Source organism: Crocuta crocuta, unplaced genomic scaffold (assembly GCF_008692635.1).
Source record: "Crocuta crocuta isolate KB4526 unplaced genomic scaffold, BGI_CrCroc_1.0 scaffold675, whole genome shotgun sequence".
Classification (NCBI taxonomy): domain Eukaryota; kingdom Metazoa; phylum Chordata; class Mammalia; order Carnivora; family Hyaenidae; genus Crocuta; species Crocuta crocuta.
In genome coordinates, this window is record NW_027528796.1 from 17,969 (window position 1) to 41,064 (window position 23,096).

The following is a 23,096-nucleotide window of genomic DNA, read 5'->3' on the forward strand; positions in this document are numbered from 1 at the left end:
CCGTGAAATCATGACCTGAGCCGAAGTTGGACGCTTAACCGACTAAGCCACCCAGGCGCCCCACTATTGTTAATTTTTTGAGGAAACTCCACACTGTTTTCCAGAGGGGCTGCACCAGTTTACATTCCCACCAATAGTGTAGGAGGGTGCCCGTTTCTCCACATCCTTGCCAGCATCTAGAGTCCTCCGATTTTCTCATTTTAGCCACTCTGACCGGCGTGAGGTGGTATCTCAGTCTGGTTTTGATTTGTATTTCCCTGATGAGAAGATATGCTGAGCATCGTTTCATGTGTCTGTAGGCCATCTGGATGTCCTCTTTGGAGAAGTGTCTGTTCATATCTTCTGCCCATTTCTTCACTAGATTGTTTTTTGGGTGTGGAGTTTGGTGAGTTCCTTATAGATTTTGGAAACTAACCCTTTCTCTGATATGTCATTTGCAACTATCTTTTCCCATTCCGTCGGTTGCCTATTCGTTTTATGGATTGTTTCCTTTGCCGTGCAGAAGCTTTTAATCTTGATGAGGTCCCAATAGTTCATTTTTCCTCTTGATTCCCTTGCTTTTGGGGATGTGTCAAGTAAGAAATTGCTGCGGTGGAGGTCAAGGAGGTTGTTTCCTGCTTTCTCCTCTACTCTACATAGAAACCCCAACAGACTCCACCAGAAGTCTGGTGATCCAAGAATTCAGCAAAGTTGCAGGGTACAAAATCAATGTACAAACTCAAAATGGATAAAGGACCTGAACATGAGACAGGAAACCATCAAAACCCTAGAGGAGAAAAAACCCTTACCCTCTAATCCTAACCCTTTAATCCTAACCATCTAACCCTAACCCTAACCATCTAACCCTCAGCTAACCCCAACCTCTACCCTAACCACTAACCCTTAACTACGTAACTCCTAACCCTAACCCTAAACACTGTTAAAAGAAATTAAAGACAATATAAAGTGTACTATTGCTGAATGGCAATAGCACACAATGCAACATGTAGATTGAATGTGATTTCCAGGAAAATTCACAAAATCCTCTGAGAAGAAATGCACAAGCTAATCCTAACAGTCATATGGAAAATCAAGGAACCACAAAATAAACAAAACAATAGAAAAAATCAAAGTAGAAGCTCATACTTCCCAATTTAAATCTCAAAACTAAGCAACAGTAAATAAAATTTTGTGATACTGTCATAAAGATATACATGAAGATCAGAAGGATTTTATTGAGAACCACCCCCTCCCACCCAGAAATAAACCCTTTCATCTATGGTCAACCAAATTTTGACAAGGGTGAACAGCATGACATTGAGGAAACAATGGTCTTTTCAACAAAGGGCGCTAGACGACTGGCTATCCATGTGCAGAGGAATGAAATTGGACCCTTACCCTCACACCACATACAAACATTAACTCAAAGTGGATCAAAAGCTTAAATGTAAGGGGTAAACTTGTAAACTCTAGAAGACATAAATGCAGATAAATCTTCATGAGCACTGAGTTTAACAATGCTCTTAGAGCTGACACCAAAGCACAAGCAAGGAAAGAAAAATAGATACTTTTAGTTTCCTCAGCATTAAAAATCTTTGTACCTCAAAAGCTGCTATTCCAAAACTGAAAAGACAATGCCTAGAATGAAAGAAAATATTTGCACATTATTTGTATGGTAAGAGTCTGTTTTACAGAATAAAGAGCTTGTACAACTCATTGACGACCATTGAGGACCACGGCGACAACAACAACAACAACAACAAAACCCCCACGATTTTTAGAATGGACAAAGGACTTGGATATACTTTCCCAAGAGAGATCCTATGTATGGTGAATAGACATGGAAAGATATTAAACATCAGTAATCCTTATGGAAATGAAGATGTAAACCACAGTTAGATACCTGTTTACATGCACTAAAATTGCTACAATATAGAAAACTACAATAACAAATGTTGGCAAAGATGTTGAGAAATTGGAACCCTGAAACCTGCCTGTAGAAATGTAAAGTGGTGGAGTCTATGTGTAAAACAGTTTGGGATTTCCTCAGGAAGATAAAAACACAGAATGACCATTTGGCTCCACAATTCTTCTCCTAGATGCATGTCCCAAAGAATTGAAATAGTTGCTTAAAAAAAAGAGCACATGCACAACCATACATAGCAGCACAGTTCACAATAGCCAAATGGTAGAAAAACTATGCAAATGCCCATCGGTGGGTGAATGGAGAAACACACCGGGCCGACCCATAAACAGCAATATTATTCTGCCATGTAAAGGAATCAAGGAAAATGGCGCGGCTGTAGGGCAGTGCAGTGGTTCCTCAGAAAGTGCTCACAGAACTCCACCCCTGCACACACACACCCGGAAGCTGAAAGCAAAGCCACGAGCGGATATTCACGTTCCCTTAGTCATAGCAGCTTCTTCACAACAGCCAAGAGACGGAAGCCACCCAAGTGACGGGCTGACAGAAGAATAAATAAACATGTGGTCTACACACAAGCGAACAGGCTCAGCCTTACAAAGGGCGGGAATTCTGACACCTGCTACAACATGGATTGAACCGCGCAGTAATTATGTTGAGTGAAACACGCCAGTCACAGAAGGACAAATACTCTCCTTGTCTCAAGTGAACCCATTTTTCCTGGTAGAAGCTGGAGGTGTTATATTGAAGGTAAACAGAACTAATAAATGCGTACACTCGCAGGACACGACACGGACACAGAAACCACACGTGCATATCTACACACTCAGGACGACCCATCGGAAAGAGATATGAAAAGACGGACCCGCTGACACCTGCGTCAGAAGGAACCAAGTGCCCGGGAGGGACTCTGAGCGAGGAGGGGACAGGCCTGCTCTCTAGGACCACAGGACACTGGGGACAGAAATGCAGGGAGACGCGCGGGGACGGAACGCCACTCTGTGCTCCTGGACGCGGGGGAATCCGTCCTGTGACAATGCCCGTCCTGCCCGGTGCGATCGGCACATCCGGGGCCGTGGACACCGACCCCCCCCACGACGCCCTGTCAGACACGGAACCGGCCCCCCGACCCGCGGGGCCACAGCGGCGGGAGCGCGAGCACCGCCCGGGCACCTGCTCGCGGGCCGCGAACCGCGTGAGGACGCAGCGGGAACCGGGTCTTCGCGGAGCAGGAACACCGGCGCGCGGCCCCGCGGCCGGGGAGCCCAGGGCGGGAAGACCCGACGACCCGCGTCACCGCGCACCGAGCCGCGCTGAGCCTTCCCCCGCCGGGTCCCCTGAACACCGACCCCTTCAGCAGTCCCCGCTCCCAAAGCTCCTTCTCCCCTGGCCTCGCCTTCTCCTCACCTGCTTCTCCCGCGGCTGGTCCTGAGGAGACCGGGTTCTTGTTGTGGACGCGGTCCCACGTCCCCCAAAGTCTCCACAGCGGGTCCTGAGAAGGCCAGGCTCCTGTCAGCGTGGACGCGGGCCCTCGTCCTCCCTAAGCCCCCACAGCGGGTCCTGAGGAAGCCGGGCTTCTGCACCTCAGTCAAAAGGACCCTGCTAGATGAGCGCGCATGCCCACTGGGTCAGGGACTCGGTTTCGGGCGCCCCCTGCGCACGGTGGAGGTAATGCAGGACGTGGTGCACTGGGTTGGGTGGAGGCACCTGCCTCCTCCCCAGGGTCCAGCTGAATCCAATACATTTTGGAGCTTTCTAACTGAAATGGGGTCCAATATCCTGGCTTCTCCAGAAATTTTAAGGAACAATTAATTTGAAAGCATATAGAATGAAATTAAATATACAGGAAAACTACAACTCAAAATTGTGCATGAATTTAAAATACACAAGCATAGGGGCACCCGGGTGGCTCAGTCGGTTAAGCCTCTGACATCGGCTCAGTTCATGATCTCCTGGTTCCTGAGTTCAAGCCCAATGTTGGGCTCTGTGCTGACAGTGTAGAACCTACTTGGGAGTCTCTCTTTGCCCTTCCCTTGCTCGCTCGCTCTCGCGCTCTCTCTCTCGCTCTCTCTCTCTCTCTCTCTCTCTCTCGCAAATAAATAAATAAATAAATGTTTTAAAATAAAATAAAATACACAACTATCAAAATATCAAAAAGAAAACAGAAAATCAACATGACCTTGGGTTTGGTGATGAGTTTCAACACACAACACCAAAAGGGAATCCACAAAAGAAACCTGGTAATGTGAACTTCATAAAATTAAAACTTCTACTCTGTGACAGACTTTGCTCAGAGAACTAAAAGACAACCCACAAACTGCGAGGAAAAGTTTGCAAAACACACATCTGATAAAGGACTTGTATTCACACCATACGAGAAATTCTCAGAAGTCAACAATAAGAAAACAAATAACCTAACTAACAATGGAAATTATCTGAACAGACACTTGGACAAAGAAGATGCACGGACAGTGAACAAACATACAAAAATATCCTCAACATCCTGTATCATGAGGAAATTATCAATGTAAACAACAATGAGATAGCACGGCACACCTATGAAAAATGCTAAACTCCAAAAATGAGTACACCAGTTGTTGGAAGGTGAGGAATGACAGGAATGCTCCTTCACACTGGGGATGCATGTACAGCTACTTTGGAAGACAGTCTGGCTGCTTTTTTTCCAAGGATAAATAAATCTAACCTTAGGATCCAACAATCACACTTCTAGTATTTGGACAACTGCTTTGAAAAACCGTTTCGAGAAAAAAAAAAAACTAGCATACAATTATGCATAGAAGCTCTATTATAGTGGCTAAAAATTTAAAGAAATCAGGATGTCCTTCAAAAAATGAATCCCTAAGCAAATTGAGGTGCATCTAAGTGAAGGGTGCCAGGAAGGTCTCACCAGCCTGCAAGAAGCATGCACATGGGGACTGGTGGGACCCTGCACCCAGTCCTGTATAAATCCACATGTGTCTACTGAGTGCCCTCATGGGGAAGCACTGGTGCTGGAACTTAGGGCTGCTTCAGGAAGGGTGGGGCTAGCAGCACTCTTCCCAGGTGGGAGAGTGGAAAGAACGATACATGACCTCTGATCCCCTGACCCTGACTCTAAGGCCAAACCTGAATCTACACCTTAATTCCTAACCACACAGCTGAACCATCTAATATATACTTTTCTACTATGCCATAAGCTGAATATGTAGCCCTTTGTAATAACATGTAATCGTGACAAGCTTTCTTATTTTCTCTACCTGTGGGAGATGCTTAGTTCTTGGGTGTTGACCTTTTTGCCCCCTTCTTCTTTTCATCTTCAAGTCAAAGCTCAAGTCATCTATATGCTCAATAGTTCTCAGGATAAAAATCTTCTAAGTGTCGGGGCACCTGGGTGGCTTAGTCGGTTAAGCGTCCGACTTTCGCTTAGGTCATGATCTCGCGGTTCGTGGGTTCGAGTCCCGCGTCGGGCTCTGTGCTGACTGCCAGCTCAGAGCCTGGAGCCTGTTTCAGTCTGTGACCCTCCCCTGACCCTCCCCTGCTCTCTGACCCTCCCCTGCTCACGCTGTCTCTCTCTCTCTGACCCTCCCCTGCTCACGCTGTCTCTCTCTCTCTCCTAGAAATAAATAAAAATATTAAAAAAAAAAAATCTTCTAAGTGTCTTGAGATCTTGTTTATTTCTTAGTGTTCCTCCTTTATCTTAAACGTAGCTAAAAAATATATATATATATTGAAAATTTGAACACACTTCTCTGTGGAGAATAAGCTTAGGAATTCCCCGAGCTTGCACCAATGGGTTAACAAGGCATAAAGGAATAGGAAGCCGCAGAATGAAAGCATTGAAGATTAGGTAATCAAGGCCAGGTATTCAGGGTGGAAGTGCCCCCCAACTTAGTACAATAGCAGAAAGCTGCTTTCACAGGAGGGAAGGACCAGAATAGGTAAACAAGTTAACAGGGGGAAGCAGGGGGAAGTTGCCCAGAGTGGAGCTACTCAGCAAAAGAAAGGTGCCTTGTTGACCCTGAGGTAGCAAGCTCTATCTGTTTATTCCCTAGGCAAGCTAAGATAAACAGACTCCTGCCATAAACTACCATCTGCCAGCCAGGGATTTTGTTTTCGCAAACCCCTAACACTGCGTATCTTCGAAACCCCCTTTCTCTCACACACATGAGTTAATGTTCATGGTTTCATTGTCTCTTTGTGCACATCCAACACACTTGTAAGCCTTCTCTGATCCTAATAAAAATGGAACAAGGATCCTTACTTGGGGCCCTTGTCTCCTCCTGGACATTAGCCTCTCTTGCATTTTAATTCTGTGTCCACTTTCTTGCTGGACAAGAGACAACTCCAGACCCAGAGTCTACAACACTTCTAAATTTATATGAAAATATTAATAATTATGTTTTTAACTAAATATGACATAGTTCTAACAAGCTAAAGTATAGAGAATAATTAAATAAATACACATATTTCTTCACTTTCCTTAGGGTTAGGGTTAGTGTTTCCACTATCCTTTTGGGCATTTATTGATGTCTGCACTTGTACAATAAATGTTTCCTATGTTCTACATAACATTATACATACATATACTATTATTTCATAAAATTCTAAAACTTATGCAGATGGTATCATAATGTCTAAAATGTTTCATAAGTTGATAATAATATAGTTCTTTAGATTGTTAACCCAGTACGATGGGGACTACAAAAGTAACTCATGTCGTTGATAAACATGTTACTCTGTATTCATACAAATGACTCCTGTGGTGCAAAAGAATGCTAAAGACTGTTCATATGATCAATTAATTTTCTTTAAGAAGAGAAAATCCTGATTCTTTTTTCCATGACATTTATTCTAGCAATTCTATTTTCATTTTTTTTAATGTTTTTTTTTTTTTTTTTTCTTTTTAGGAGAGAGAGAGAGAGACAGCGTGAGCAGGGGAGGGTCAGAGAGAGAGGGAGTCACAGACTCTGAAATAGGCTCCAGGCTCTGAGCTGGCAGCCAGCACAGAGCCCGACGCGGGGCTCGAACCCACGAACCGCGAGATCATGACCTAAGCGAAAGTCGGACGCTTAACAGACTAAGCCACCCACGCGCCCCTGTTTTCATTTTTAATCAGAAGGAAAGAACAGATGGTCAGGTAACATGATGAAAAAAGTTACAAAACTTCTCCAGTTGCTAGTTTTTCTTACTTAAAAAAATTAAATAAATAGTAAGAAAGGTGTTGGTCCAGGAAAAGAAAACAAAGCACCTCTCCAACATAAAAATAAGAGGTAGCTTTGTTTTCAGGAGAGCGTTGTGAAGACCGGATGGGACTGCGAACACGCTGAGCTGTTCTGTGGTGTCTGTAAAGGATATTCACCATGTAGTACTATTGCATGTTGCCAGGGAAAGAAAGAACAAATCTTGAATGATATCATACTTGGAAATATTGATGATATCTGGCAATTTATACACTGCTTTTACAATAAGCACTATAACACCCAATTCTATCATCAGTAGTATTCCTGTTGGCCACAGTTTTTTTTTTTTTAATATTTCATACTTTTTTTTTAAATGTTTTTTATTTATTTCTAGGAGAGAGAGAGAGAGAGACAGCATGAGCAGGGGAGGGTCAGAGAGAGAGGGAGTCACAGACTGAAACAGGCTCCAGGCACTGAGCTGGCGGTCAGCACAGAGCCCGACACGGGGCTCGAACCCACGAACCGCGAGATCATGACCTAAGCGAAAGTCGGACTCTTAACTGACTAAGCCACCCAGGCGCCCCTGGCCACAGTTTTTAAAATGACCACAGAATAGATGGCCATATTGATGATCCAGAAGTAAAGTGTAGAGATTTTGCTTTTGAGCCAAGCCCACTTATGATTACTGGGAGTAATAGTCACTGCCTGAAATGTACTCTGGAGGGCAGCTGCGCACAGAGAAATACTCTGGGTAACTCTGAAAATAGAGCACTGTTTTACATCCAATACACTCATCTCCAGCCTAATTCCGAAAGGATGACATTATACTTGGAACCTCTCTGAATATAAGTGTCAGGGCATTAGCCACAAAGTTAGGTGGCTAATCACATCTACAGTCTTCTTATGAGGAAGAATTAAAAAGCTGTGCATGTGTGATGTAAATAACAAAGAATTCTCCATGAAACCAATACAAGTTTGAAAGATATGGAAGATTTCAAAAATTATGTCACTGGAAATCATTATCTTTAAGTCTCTCTTAGATCTTCAAGCCAGGGCCAGCACATCCTATAGACAAATAACTTTATTATGAATGTAAATATTAAAAGTAATTGAGACTGAAGAGTAAGTTATCAAGTTTAAGGGACTCTTCCTGAAGGACTTGCACATGCTCAGCTGTACCAGTCCAAAGGGTCATTGAGATTCTCAAAGAACAGAATTCAATGTTTATGAAGACAGAGAATATCATATGTTCTGTGAAAATTAATTAAACTAAGTTTTGTTTAAAATAGAGTCAAGAGTCCAAAAGGGGGAGCTCTACCACGCTACCATTCGACATCAATTGCAGACCCAATAGGAAGAAAAGCACCTTATAACCTGATGTTACTTTAGCTCCTTTACTATCCCCAGCAGGAGGAGACAATCTCCTCCTGCCAAGGAAGCAGCAGCCCGGCCAACGAGAGACTATTTGGCTAATTATAATATATATATATGATAATTATGTTTATATTATATATATTATATATTTCATTTCCCCAAAAATTCATCCTGAATCTATATATTTTTAATATTCCTGTCTTTCTGTGCACGTTGAATACCAATAGCATCTGTGCAATGATATTCTGCCCAAAACTGTATTGTATTATATAGCTCATTTATAAAACCTGTAGTTTTTGTAGCAAACATGTCACATAAATTCTGCTAAACAAAACCTATCTCACACTAGTTATATTTTGCTGGTATGTTTGTTATATGGTTGATGAATATAAGAAACATAAGGTAGGTATGGTCAAATTAAAAATATCAAAACCAACATCCAAGTTATATATTACTTCCATCATATTCCAAATCTCTTACCTCCTCCAGGTGGACCCAGGGCTCTGCTAAAACTGAAAAATTTAGAATTACCATAATCTTCACCCCATATTCAGTTCACTTACACTGAAATGTGTTTAATACTGCCTACCTGTGTGTTTCATGACCTCCTTATTCCTCCACTTGGTTTTTTCCTGAAATCATCGGTCAAGACTAGAGATGCCACAGACAGACGAAGAAGTAGGAAGAGGCTTATCACTTACATAATGAGGCTCTGGGGAGAGCAGGACAAGCCTCCAGAGATAATCCAAAAATGGCTAGGGAATGAATAAATGTAAAGGAGATTGGTGTGATTTTAAAATTTTTATCATGATTAGAGGTGTGGCTGGGGTGATGGTTTACACATGCCAGCAGGGGCTGCATCCTTTGAGTCTCCTACTGGTGCCACAGGAAAGAGAACATAGGGCCTCTTATCACTTTGCTCAGAGTTGAGGCACAGGGGGAAGAATAAAGAGGAAAGCCTAAAAGCTGATAGCAAATGTCAAAAAATAGACTGATTATTACAACTACCCACTCATCAGAATAGCTACAATTTTATTTTTTAAGCTTTTTTTTTTTTTTTTTTTTGAGAGAAAGAGAGAGAGCACAAGCAGAGGAGGGGCAGAGGGAGAGGCAGAGAAAGAATCCCAAGTAGGCTCCACAGTGTCACCCGGGAGCCCAATGTGGGACTCGATCCCATGACTTGAACCTAAATCAAGAGTCAGACACTTAACCCAGAGTCCCTGAATAGCTACAGTTTTAAAAGTGACAATGCCAAATGTTGACAATGATGCAGAAAACTTATCACTCATATATAGCTAATTGTAATGTAAAATCATACAGTTACTCTTGGAAAAGAGTTTGGGAGTTTCTTCAAAAAGTACTTAAAATACAATTACCACATAGTTCAGTAATAGCACTCCTGGGAATTTATCCCAAAGAAATGAAAAATTATTCTCACACAGAAACTTATATCCTATTGTAGATAGTATCTACAACAGTTAAATTATGGAAACAGTTCAAGTGTCCATCAAATGGTGAATAGATAAAGAAGATGTGGTATATATATATATGTATACAATGGAATATGACTTAGCCATAAAAAAGAACAAAATCTTGTTATTTGCAATGACATGGATAGAGCTAGAACGTACTAAGCTAAACGAAATAAGTCAATCTGAAAAAGAAAAAATACCATATGATTTCACTCATGTGTGGAATTTAAGAAACAAAACAAATGAGCAAAGAGGGGAAAAAAAGAGAGAGACAAACCAAGAAACAGATTCTTAACTATGGAGAACCTCCTGGCAGTTACCACAGAAGAGGTGGGTGGGTTGATGGGTTAAATAAGTGATGGAGATTAAGGAGGGCATTTGGTCTGATGATCACTGGGTGTTGTATGGAAGTTCTGAATCACTATATTGTACACCTGAAACTAATATTACACTGTATGTTAAGTGGAATTTAAATTAAAAGTTTTTAAAAGAAGTAGACAAGGGAAAAAAACCCCATAGGCCTCTATCTGAACACAGACACAAAAACCCCAAGCTAAATATTAGCAAAATTAATCCAGCCACATACAAAAAAAGCAGAAGAAACCATCATGATTAAGCTGAGTGTGCTCCTGGGATGAAAGATTCGTCTAAATTTGAAAATCACTCAAGGTAAATCATATTTGAACAAAATAAGGAAATTTAGATGACTATCTGTATAGATGAAGAAAAATATTTGATAAAATTCAATATCCATTCATGATAAAAACTGTCAGTAAAGTAGGAACAGAAGTAAGTTAACCCAAATGAAGTCAGATCCAGTTTCTAGGGCAGAAACTTTGCAGCAGTCTATGGTCAGCAGACTAAGCACATGGAAGAGATTTGTGCTGGTCTTTTGGAAGAAGGAGGGTCTGTTGCTCTGATTCTCTGGTCAGCTTGCCCTGATGGAGATGTATGTGCCTGGAGAGCACAGAGGGCCAGCGCTTGGTGTAATGGCTCCATTCATCACTTGGTGGTGCTGTTTAGCTCACTGTGGGGGACGGTGGGGGGGGGTCAGTGTTGGGCTAATGGTGAAAATGACTTCACCCTGCTCTCTAGTCTGCAGAGCGAGAAGTCTGCACCCTTACAGATCAATCACCCCTTTGTATCTCCTGCTTCCATAAGTTCCCCGCCTTCCCACTGTCTGTCAGAGCTGTCCACCTACCAGGCAGAGCCCCCCTCCAGAATTTTGTCTCAGGCACAGCTGTGTTTCAAAACTCCACACTTCAGAGACCACAGAAGGTTCAGACCCACAGTGATCCTCTGGGAGACAGTCTCACTGCGCTGTGGTTGGTGCTGGCTTGTCTCAGGAACTGTCATGAGCACGCAGTGGCAGCAGCTCAGATTTATGGTAAATCACAACACACAGTGGGCGCCAGAGTTTGCTGCCCTCAGCCAGTGTCTTTGTTCCTATACTAGTGAACTTTGCAGCTTGATGGCACCTGCCAGGTCTTTTGCCCTCGGAGAGGCCATATCACTTCTACAAAGTGCACTCCATGCGGGGTAAGTGCTTCTCCCTGAGTGACCCAGGGGATCCTCAGACCATGCTACCTGTTCCCCGTGCTCCACCCTGTTAGAGCACCGCCAGGCTCTGGTCTCTGAAACTTCAAACTCTGCTATTTATTAAAACTGATGGTACTGAAACCCTGTCCTTTTCCCCCATCAGTGGTTTTGGAGAACAGTTGCTTTTGCAGTCCTCTGTGCATGTCTTCACTCTTTTCTTTCTAGCTACTTTCAGGGAGAGTGCTTTCTTGCACAAACCTGATGCACTGCACTCTCTCCCCCTCTCTCTTTCTCCTCTCTGCAAAAGGGATCCCCCCTCGTGGCACCACGACTCTTCTCTCCCTCACTTCACCTCTCCGCACCAGGCACCTGCCATGCTCTCTCTCTCAAATTATGCACATTGTTCTGTTAATCTACAGAGTGATTTCCTAAGTGTTCAAGATGATTTGTGCTGATCTAGCTGTGTTCGAGGGACAAGACAAGCCCAGACAAGCCCTTACTACTCTGCCATCTTAACTTCTCACTTCCTGAATTGCATTTTGAAGAATGAATAAAATTTCGTAGGTCTGATAAAGGTGATGACAGAATATTCTGTGACAATGAAGACCATGTTAAGGTAAGTGGAGGCATGTAGACCTGGAAACTGTTTTCAAGCACAAGGGGCAGCGTGTAACCAGGGCCAGTGGGACTGCAGAGGCATCTGAAGGGACAGACACAGGCATTTACAAAGGCTCCAAATGGCATTGACTCTAAGTCATAGGGACTTATTGAGAGATTTCAAGCAAGAGAGCAATATGATGATCACTTTGTCTTAGAAAGACCTGGAGGGAAAAAGGAAACATTAAGAGGGCAGCATCTCTAAAGATGGACAGACTAATTTGCCAGGAGTCCAGGGCAAGGTTTTTTACTGAAGAAAACAAAATCTGTTCTGGTTATTTGAGGCAGAAAGAGTATTGCTTAAAGGATACTGGGAATTTCTGGAAGGCAGGGCAATGCCCAGCACACTGAGGCGTGGGCTCAAGCAGTGACTATGGTTCCCTCCAATGAGTGTAAAGAAACAGTGGCCCACCTCCATGGCTGGCAGTGAGCAGCTAGCTCTATTGCCCTCTGCCACCTGTTCACGTCATGCCCTCTGAGCCCCAGGACTGTAGATGCCTCTGGTGGGCTGCACACCCACGTGCCTGAGCTGGCACTGACGAGTCTGGAGACCTGAGTTTTCTGACCTCTGACTTGTCTCCTACCATAGGAAATGACCACATATAGGAAGGGCGTCCACAGCGGGGGAGCTGCCACAAGAAACGCGTGCCTACCCAGCACAATGTGAAAAATCCAAGCCCCCAAATGAAGGCAGTATTGGTGGGGTTGTAGCTGAGGGAACAGAATGGAGGCCCCAAGCAGTATGGTCAGCTGGACGTGGTATCTCATAAGATGGCAGGAGAGGGTAATAAGGAGCAAATAGGTGACTTCCAAGTGAATAAATCAAAAGAAAACCACCCACATCTGGAAAGAAAAGGCATACATACTTCAGGTAAAATTCCTGAACATTTTCCTGGAAGCAGATAGTTTTTGTCTAGATGAGAGGCCTAATCCAAATGCCCTGCTGACACATCCCTGAATATGCAACTGGTTCTATAAACAGCACCTTCCCAGGTACCCAAGGTGGGATCAGAGGCAGGTTTCCAGATAAAAGCTTACTAATTCCCCAAACTGTGATGCTTATATTTTGATGAAAAGAGGTTTAAAATATACATACTTTGGGGGTGCTTGGGTGGCTCAGTCGCTTGAGTGTCAGACTCAATTTCACTTTAGGTCATGATCCCAGGGCCAAGTTCCGTGCTGAGTGTGGAGCCTGATTAATGCACTTCTCTCTCTTTCTCTCTCTAAAATAAAAAACAAAATTAGAAGTAGCAAAAATAATTTTTCTAATAAATAAGAAAATAAAATATTCATACTTCTCTGCCTTGTTGCTGAAAATATTCCTGTAAAGTTGTACTTAATTTACTTCTGTTAGTGAGTAGCACTGATCTTTACACACATCGGAGATGTTACTGAGTTGTGACTATTGGATTCTGGAGGGTTCACTCTTTTAGGAAGAGAATGTTCAGTTTTCATGCTCCAAGGTTCCAAGAGCAGAAGGGAGCTTCATTCCTGTCTTGGAGATTCTAAGACAACCATCAAGTTTGCTGCTTCACTAGGATTCACAAGAGTCACTTTCAAATTATGTGGGGCAGGGGAGGGGGGTCTGGTTTATTACAGCAAAGGGATGAGTACAAAGCAACAGGAAGAATTTATGCATCTGGTGGATCCCAGAGAGACCAGGCACAAGCTCTGAGCTCTTCCCTGTCCAGGGACACTCAAGATGTGGTTTGTCTCTAACAATAAACTACAGAAACTTGTGAAATCCATTTGAGTCTCAGGGTCCAGGGATTGTACGGAGGAGGGCTGATCACATAGGCACATCGGCTCGAATCAGCCATGGTAAATAAAACTCAGGACCCCAACAATGAAATCAAGGGCACATCACCAATCTTGATGTTTCTGCAAAGCAATTCTGACAAGCTGATGTGGCATGGGCCACTGCTCCAGATGTACTAAACAAAATCATCAACAGTTAGCATAAAGAATTTTCCCAGGGTCACATTCCCAGGAATTGAGCCAGTCATGATTTTAGGCTCCCTTGGAGATGTGCAAAGACTGAGCAACCAGGCCTGCTGTGTTAGCTCTTTCTTCACAATTCATGCCCTGACCCCGGGTCAGAGGTCAGCAAAGTGGTAATAATTATTTGGTCCTTTTTTCTTTTCTCTTCTTTTTCTCTTTCTTTCTTTCTTTTGTTCATTCATTCGTTCTTTCTTTCTCTCATAATCTTTTTCTTTCTGGAAACTCATAGAAATTTGTTATTATTTTGGATGTCATTAAATGCCACCATAGTCTAGATATTTTGTTCTTTTCTTTTTTTCTTTCTTTTCTTTTCTTTTAGAGAGAGAGCGACCAAGCAGGGGAGAGGGGCAGAGAGAAGAGGGGAGCAGTAGAGAGAGAGAGACAGACAGACAGACAGAGAGAATCCCAATGCAGAGCCCTAAGCAGAACACGATTCCAGGCCCCTGGATCATGACCTGAACTAATCAAGAGTCAGACTCTCAACCAACTGAGCCCCCCCAATGCCCCTATTTTGTTCTTTTCTTATTTGCTGTTTATCCCATCTGTTGAGATTTGTTTGTGTTTTGTTTTGTTTACAGAAATGGATTTTTATATCTGCTATATCTACTTGGTTCTTCTTTATAAGTTTTGTGTTTGCTTTATGTTGTCATATCCTCCCTTATCTTTTTACAGATGTTAAAGAACCTTGTTACAGAACCTGAATTACCTGGGGCTTTATATGCCTTCTTTACACAGGTCTTTTCTCCAAGATGCTTGGGTACTTTCCTCCCCAGCTGCTGGGGGCCAGCAGCCTGCGCTGCTCTAGCTCATGACTCTGTTGTCAGATGTCTTAATCTGCTCAGGCTGCCCTAACAAGACCAGACCAGCTGGCTTAAAACAACAGAAATTTATTTCTTCAAGGTCCTGGAGGATGCAAGTGTGAGATTGGGTGCTGGTATGGTGGGGTACTGGGGAGAGCTCTCTTCCCGGCTTACGGGAGGCCACCCTTTTACTGTATCCTCACATGGAGAAGGGAAGGAGGGGGAGAGGAGGGGGGTTCTCAGTTCTCAGGTGTCTCTATTTATGATGGCACTAACCCCATCTCAATGGCCTTACTCTCATGGCCTCCTGTAAATCTAATTATCTCCCAATGGTCCCATCTCCATATACCATTAATTGGGAGTAGGGCGTGGAGTACCCCTGGGCACAGCCTAGACTGGGCCTCTGTGGACCTCCCACTGAGCCCTGATCCCCTCCATGAGCCTCAGTGCAGAAAAAGAGCCAGGGCAGGAGTGTGGGCACAGGCCACCTGCTCCATCCACATTGTTTATTGCCTGTGTGCCACCTCCACTGGGCATCAGGATGACTCAAAATTGCCCACCTTCCATGGACACTGGGAGGCACTGCTGCTTTTCTGTCCTGGGTAATAAAGGGGTCTGTGCAGTTGTTGGGGCAGAAAAGGCTCATGGTTGGGCTCCTTCTGACTTAGGCAAGGGCGGCCCCAGGCCCTCTCTCCTTGCTCCAGGCCAGCTACCTCCTCCCCGCACAGTTACCTGCTGCCCACGGTATGGTGGTTGTTCAATCCACACACTTCTGCTGTGCTGCTCCCCAACCTCAGCACATGGCCAGGACCTTCCCTCTTCCCATTTCTCCCAGAGGCTGCTCAAGGAGCTGGGCTTGTTGCAGAATAGGAGACAAAGGACTCCAGAAGACTCTCAAATTCTTCAAGAGAGCTCTCTACTCAAACAAAGAAATCACACAAAATCTACTCAGAATGTTGTCATTTGGAATATTCCCATGCAGGGCAACTAACCCCTAAGTAAGACAATCCATTTTCGAGATAAGGCATCATACAAAGTAAAAATGACTTTCTGAAGATTAAGTATACTCTCTAAATCTGGATATCTTAGGAGATTCCTTTGTTATGGATGATAGGTGGCTACAGAAAACAGAATGAATTATATACAGTTAAAAACTTCATGCATCTGGACTAAGAAGAAAAAGACCGTTTTCTGGGAGCACATCAGATGCTGCATCCACAGGGCCCTTGGACTCTTGCTTAATGCTCAGACTTTGCCTGCCTGTGAGGATAGCAGCAGGTGCTTCTTCATCTTTCCTTCCTGGTCAGCAGCCAGTTCAGAGGGTCTCTGTGCGGTCTCAGCCCTAACTGCACATCAGGGTCTCTGGGGTGGGGGCCAGAGCTCAGTATGTATTGAAAGTTCCCCGCAGGTGATGCTGATGTGCAGCTGAAGACAAAATGTCCCCTCATACATTCTTACAACGAAGTAAGAGATTCTGCAGGTATTACCTGTTGAAAAGCACAGGTCTGATAAAATCTAAAATAAAATAAAAAAGAGCATTTTAACAAATGGAATGTGGGTTTGCCTTGCTTTCCTCCTGGGAAAGGAGGCCTCTGTTGTTTTCCATTTCACACTCTTCTGAATTCAACAAAGGTCTCCAGAAAGAAGAATGTTTCCTGCCTACTGTTGGGTTAAGGGGTGCCCTACCCCCACCCCAGCGTTCTGAGTCACTTTCTGGAGCAGAGCCCTGAAATCTTCATTCCTGACTGCTCCCTGTTGGTGCTGAAGCTGCTGGTCTGCGGAACACACTCTGAGTGGCAAAGTGCTAAATGGCATCACAGCCCAGAAAATGAAGTACTGGTCCATCAATAAATGCCAAATTCTCTTCACCTTAAAAACCTTCATCCTCTAGGTGGGATCCACCAAGACCAGACCATCGTCCCAGAACCTGATGGTGTTCCTCGAGTGCCTCCAGAGTTAGGTTTGCTTCTCTGATGTGCTCAGGTGGCCATTTCCCCCAAGTTCTAAAGAATCAACAGCACTGGTGAGAATATCAGAGTATCAGCCCTATAACTATAGAATTTTGAAAACTCAAAATTTGTTAAACTGCAAAATGTCAATGTACCAAGCCTACTAAGAAGCAGTTCCCATAGGGAATGTGGTTTTCCAGACTCTCTGTCTTTTCAGCTCTCTCTTTCTCTGTCTCTCCATCTCTTGCTCCATCACTCTCTGCCTCTGTCTCTCTGATTATCTCTCTCTGTCTCTGTCTGTCTCTCCCTTTCTCCTCCCCTTCACTGGCTCTCTCTCTATGTCTCTGTCTGTCTCTGTCTCTCTTTTCCTCCCTCATTGTTGGTAATTTCAGTATCCATACACTGCTCCTTCCAACACCCTGACCTCATGGGTCTTGGACTTGTTCAGCCCCAACCATCTTGCTGATCAGTCCTTCTCAGCCTCCGACACCTCTGGGGCACTCTAGACCTTGCCTTGACAAGGGGCAGTGACTGCTCCTCCATCATTTAGTTTCAATCATGGAACCCCAAGACCACTGGCATTCAGACTCCAACCCTCTGGCCTCACTGCCCCCCCCACCTCTGCCCTACCCCCTGTTCTATCCTTAGATTTGGGCCCATCTCTGGAGGCATCTCCACCTGTTCTGTCCACAACCAACAAACTTCAGTGTTCCCAGAGCTGTCCCTGTCAAAGTCACAATGACTTCCTCCTTGTCAATTCTGGCTCCTTGAGCACAACGCTTTGGTTCCCCCACCCTTAGCCCCAGCTAAGGAGGGGCCTCTCACTCTAACAGCCTTCAGAAACTTCTGGTTAGGCCTTTAACTAGAAAATCTTTGGGGCATCCCTTTATACAGCCTAAGATGGCACATCCTCTCCACTCTCTTGGCCCCAAAGAGCCACAGCCCCGGGACAGACCTCTGGTACCTGCAAGCCTGGTCAGGCACTCCTGTCTGTGAGGTCCACCAGAGAGCCCCCAAAATAGGAAAAGTGCCTCTACAAGGCAGACCAGCCCTCTCAGGGACTTCAAATTTGGCTGCAGCCATTGTGACCAGATGTGTGTATGCGAGAGACATGTGCTGCAGAGAGCGGCCAGAAAGCTGCATCTGCAAACACTTGGGACTGCCCTCACCAGTCACCTCCCCTGAGATGCTCAGGAGAACATGTGCACAAGGGACACCAAGGATCTGCAGCCAATGTTGCCAGGGCCATGGCTCACAGCCAGCAAAAGGTACTCCTGCTCCTGACTCCCCAGGGTGTTCCAGGTCCTTCGGGGGGCCTTCAGTGATGGCCATCCAACCTATGCAGTCACAGAGCCACTGGTACTTTCTGGAGGAGCCCACATGTGTGGAGTGGACCCAGGATGTAAGTTTGTCCCTCTCCTAGCACCTGCACACTGCCCAGCACGAGCGCATCCCAACAAGTGCCTTCCTCAATGCCCATCACCCACTTTCCTCTCTCCCTCACACCCCATCAACCCTTAGTCTGTTCTCTGTACTTAAGAGTCTCTTATGGTTTGCCTCCCTCCCTCTCTGTTTGTAACTTTTTTCCCCTTCCCCTCCCCCATGGTCTTCTGTAAGTTTCTCAAGATCCACATATGAGTGAAAACATATGGTATCTGTCTTTCTCTGTGTAAAACAAACCCCACAAAACATTATTGTGAGACTTAAAGAAGGCCCAAACAAAGAGAAATATTACTTGTCCATGGATTGGAAGACTCTATTATAAAATGTGAATTCTTCCCCCAACTTATCTATAGAATCTAAGCAATCCCATTCAAATTCCAGCATGTATTGTGGAAGTCAAGAAGTTATTTCTAAAATGTATATGGAAATGTAAGACTAAAATAGCAGATACAATCTCAAAGAAAAATAAAAAAGATTTACATTACTAGATATTAAGACTTACTAACAAAACCTACAATAGCTCAGACAGTATGATATGGGCATAAGGATAAACAGGGGCACCAGGGTGGCTCAGTCAGTTCAGCATCCAACTTCAGCTCAGGTCATGATCTCACAGTGCATGAGTCCAAGCCCTGCATTAGGCTCTATGCTGACAGCTCAGAGCCTGGAGCCTGCTTCAGATGCTGTGTCTCTGGCTCTCTCTGCCCCTCCCCTGTTCATTCTCTCTCTCTCTCTCTCTCTCTCTCAAAATAAACATTAAAGTTTTTTTTGAAAAGAATAAACAAAGCGATAAATGAAACAGAATAGTGTTCAGTGAGTACAACCATTTTGGAAAATTATTTAGTAGTAATTTTGATTACTATGATCAGTAAGACTGATTATATGGAGTCTCTACCACCCCATGAGTCCTCTCTCTCCTGGGCAAGTAACTGTGCCAGGTGGAATGATGGCACCCTAAAGATGGCCACATCCAATCCCCACAATCTGAGCATATGTTGCTCTACATGCAAAAGAGAACTAAGGTTAGAGATAGAATTGAGTTCACCTAATCAGTTGATCTTAAAATAGAGAAATTACCTGGGATTATTCAAGTGGCCCCAATCTAATAGATAAGTCCATGGAGAAGGAAGGCAAAAGAGTCTGTGAGAAGAACCGAGGACTCACTATTGCTGGCACTGAAGATGGAGGAAAAGGCCATAAACCAAGGTGTGTGAGTGGTCTCTAGAAGCTAGGAATGGCCCTCAGCTTATAACCAGCATGAAAATGGGGACCTCAGTCATACAACTACAAGGAGCTGAATCTTGTCAACAACCGAAATGAACAGGAAACAGCTAGTCCCCTGGAGTCTCCAGAAAGAAATGCAACCCTGCTGACACCTTCAGTTTATCGTGGTAAGACCTATGTGGAACTGCTGACCCCTTGTAGAACTGTAAGAGAATTTGTATGGTTGCAAGCCACCAAGTAATTGTAATTTGTCACTACAGCAACTGAGAATTAGTACAATAGGGCAAACAAAAACCATGACATATCCAACTACAGTCCACCCCTTGGCTTCTGAGTGTGCATGTATGTGTGCATACACACACACACACACACACACACACACACACACACACACCCTTTCCCTAACTGGTATTTCCAAATATGACCACTCTTACCATAATACAACAATCCTTCTTCCAATCCTAAAAGTGCTCCTTCTCTTCTCTTGGGAGATGGCTCAGGACTGGACCCAAGCAGTTGATTCTGCAATAAGCTGAGGACCTAGAGGTACTGTCTGTTAGTCCTAAAAGGTGCAAATGTGGAGTTTCCTGATCTTACAACCTCTGGGTTCCACAGACTTAACAGTTACCCAGACATCTAACCTAATCAAGGAGAGAAAAGAGAACAACCAGAGTACAAACTTTCTTTCAGAAAAGGGAATGTAAATCCAGTGATCAGTTGTCTGAGTTAACACAGCATGTCCCTTTGGGTAGGGAGGAAGTTAGGTCCTGATCAGTGGACAGCTTGGCTGGCTGGGTTCTGACTGTGTGGAAGATTTGGTTTCTGTTCCCTTTTGTTCTCTATGGCCCTGTCTGAGAGGGATGTTGGGAAGGGTTATAGCCTGGAGACAACATTCTAAGGGTGGAGGTAACCATCCTGGAGGTGGCCTTGGGAACCGAACAGTAAGGGGCCCCTGTATGCACTCTCTGCTGACACCATCTCAAACACTGTTTTGATGTCAATTGATGTCAATTGATTTATTTCCTCTGAGTCCTGCCATGACCACTGCCCCATCTCTATGACTTTAGTCAGCAGTTTCTGGTCCAGCCTCCTCTCTGCCTCCAAGCATTGGGAACAAAAAACTGAGGTAGCCAGGCAGCCCCAACCCAGTCTAGAACCCTGCTCAGGCCCCAGGCCACAACCACATTCAGCTGTATGCCAGATGCAGAGGTACAGAGGCAGGTCAGAACCTTTGTCAGCAGCAGGCACAGCAAGAGGGATTCAGGAGGGTCAAGGATCCTCCCCATCCCCAGGCTATTACATCCCAGTTCCCAGAACCACAGTTTGTCAGTCCCCTCTCTAACTCTGCCATAGGGCAAAGAATTCAACTTTTGCAATTCAAGAAAGTAGACAATTGCTGGATTGTAAGTGGCCTTGGTACCCTGGCCGCAGGCAGAGTCCATCTCTTCAATCTCTGGATGCTTTTCTACTTGACAGCATTCTGCTGTCAAATCAGCAGGACCGAAACTAAATGGGTCGGTACTGCCTCACCGGTGGCCTCAATAAATAGCCAACACACTCTAACCACTTTGGCTCCTTCACCAAGAGTGCTAGGCCCCAAGACCCAGTGCCCTTGCTGAATAATGAACACAGCACAATCCAATCATAAAATGAAACACACATCCTGGTTCTTGTAGGAAGCCTACCTACATCTCTTATCTAACTAATTATTACTAAGTTTTCCTCGTTATAAAGTCCAAAGAAGGGGGCCTGGTTTGATACATTATCTGGTCATCTGTTTTTAAGAAACACCACAGACAGGGAAATTAATGCAATAGCATTTGAACTCAAGTGGTTCTAAGACTGAAGATTCCACTGAATCGGGAAGCAGAAGTTTTAAGACTTTTTTGAGGAAATATTGTAAACGACTTAGAGACTACTTTTTCAGCACCCCTCACATTAGAAATAAAGAGGCTTCCGGGGCGCCTGGGTGGCTTAGTCGGTTAAGCGTCCGACTTTCGCTTAGGTCATGATCTCGCGGTTCGTGGGTTCGAGCCCCGCGTCGGGCTCTGTGCTGACTGCCAGCTCAGAGCCTGGAGCCTGTTTCAGTCTGTGACTCCCTCTCTCTCTGACCCTCCCCTGCTCGCGCTGTCTCTCTCTCTGTCTCTCTCCTAGAAATAAATAAAACATTAAAAAATTAAAAAAAAGAAAGAAAGAAAGAAAGAGGCTTCCATGTACTGATCCCTGGACCTCCAATAACTGCCCTTTGTAAAGCCAGGCCATGAGAGGCCTTTCCAGACTTTGTTGGGATTGGCCTTTCCTCTCACCCGGGACAGAGGGAAGAAGGAAGAGCAAAGAGAGAGAGAGAAGCCCCGGAGGAAGAGCCAGTCGGTATGGCTTCACCAGGACTTTGTTATTTATTTGGGGGTCTCCAGCTATGGCTGTGGAGGGGCAGCACTGGCAAGGTTGGTCCTGAGGGGCTTGAGATCCCTCTCCTGCCAACCTTCATCTCCTTCAGCCCCTCCACAAATGCCTCCTGCTGGAGTTAAGAGTTTGCTGAGGTAGTTTTGGAAAACTTGAGTGTTACTTTGAAGTCTGCAAAGGCCTGGCTGCATGGTGCTCTCAAGACTGGGGCTCAGTGTTTCTGCCTCCACTACTCTAGTCAACTTCATAAAATTCAAAGTAGGATTCTGATGCTGACAGAAAAATACTTAGATGCTTGTTATGCTTTCTGAAGAATCCAGAGTCACTAATGTATTTTATTACAGGTTTAGGAAAGTGCCCTGGATTATTTTCTACTTTATGGACACTTAAAGAAAACAAAAGCACCTCTTGTTCATCATCCCTATGCGGAAGTGAGTAGTTTGAGGTTCGAAGGTCCTGGGATGACCTAAAGGAAGGCAAGGAAGCTCCCCCTGGGATAGCCACATCTCACCTGTCACCTGTCACCCCTGCGACGCCGGGAGGCATTTCCATTACTTACATAATACCTGGCCCACTAAACAACGGAAGCATCGCGCGCGCGCACACACACGCGCGCACACACACACACACACACACACACACACACACACACGCAGCCAGCAGAATGAAGTATAAAGGCTCCTGGGCACAGACATACGCACCCACGGAAGTCAGAGGCCGGTAGCCACCGATGATTTTCAATAACCCTTCCTGGGCAGGCCCCTCTGGTCGCAGCACTGCGGCAAGAANGGTTCCAGAGTTTGCGCCCCTGCGACGCGTCTCTCTTCGGGGAGCTCCCCTCCCAGGGCGCGCGTTCCCGGGCTCCCTTCCGCGCGTCGAGGGCGTGCGTTTGGGCTCTTGCTTTCTTGAGGGAGGGACCTGCGGAGCGGAGGCGCCGCACGTGCGGACGAGGCTTCCACCGACCCGTCCCGGGGGCTCGTTCGCGGACCGGCGCTCTCCGTACGGCCTGTGTCGCGGACTCGCCGCTCCGCGAGGGCCACACACCTGCGGACGAGCAAGCCTGCGTCCGGCCGCACAGAGGCCCCAGGGGAAAGCTGGCCAATCGTGCGCCGCCGGCCCTCGCCCCCACCCCTGCGGCGCGCGCTCCGCTC

General features: G+C 45.1%; 1 pseudogene; it reads right to left on the reverse strand.

Moving 5' to 3' along the window:
* Positions 1-6,980: 6,980 nt before the first annotated feature.
* LOC144224400 (olfactory receptor class A-like protein 1) lies at positions 6,981-8,103 on the reverse strand (annotated as a pseudogene).
* Between the last annotated feature and the right edge of the window lie 14,993 nt (positions 8,104-23,096).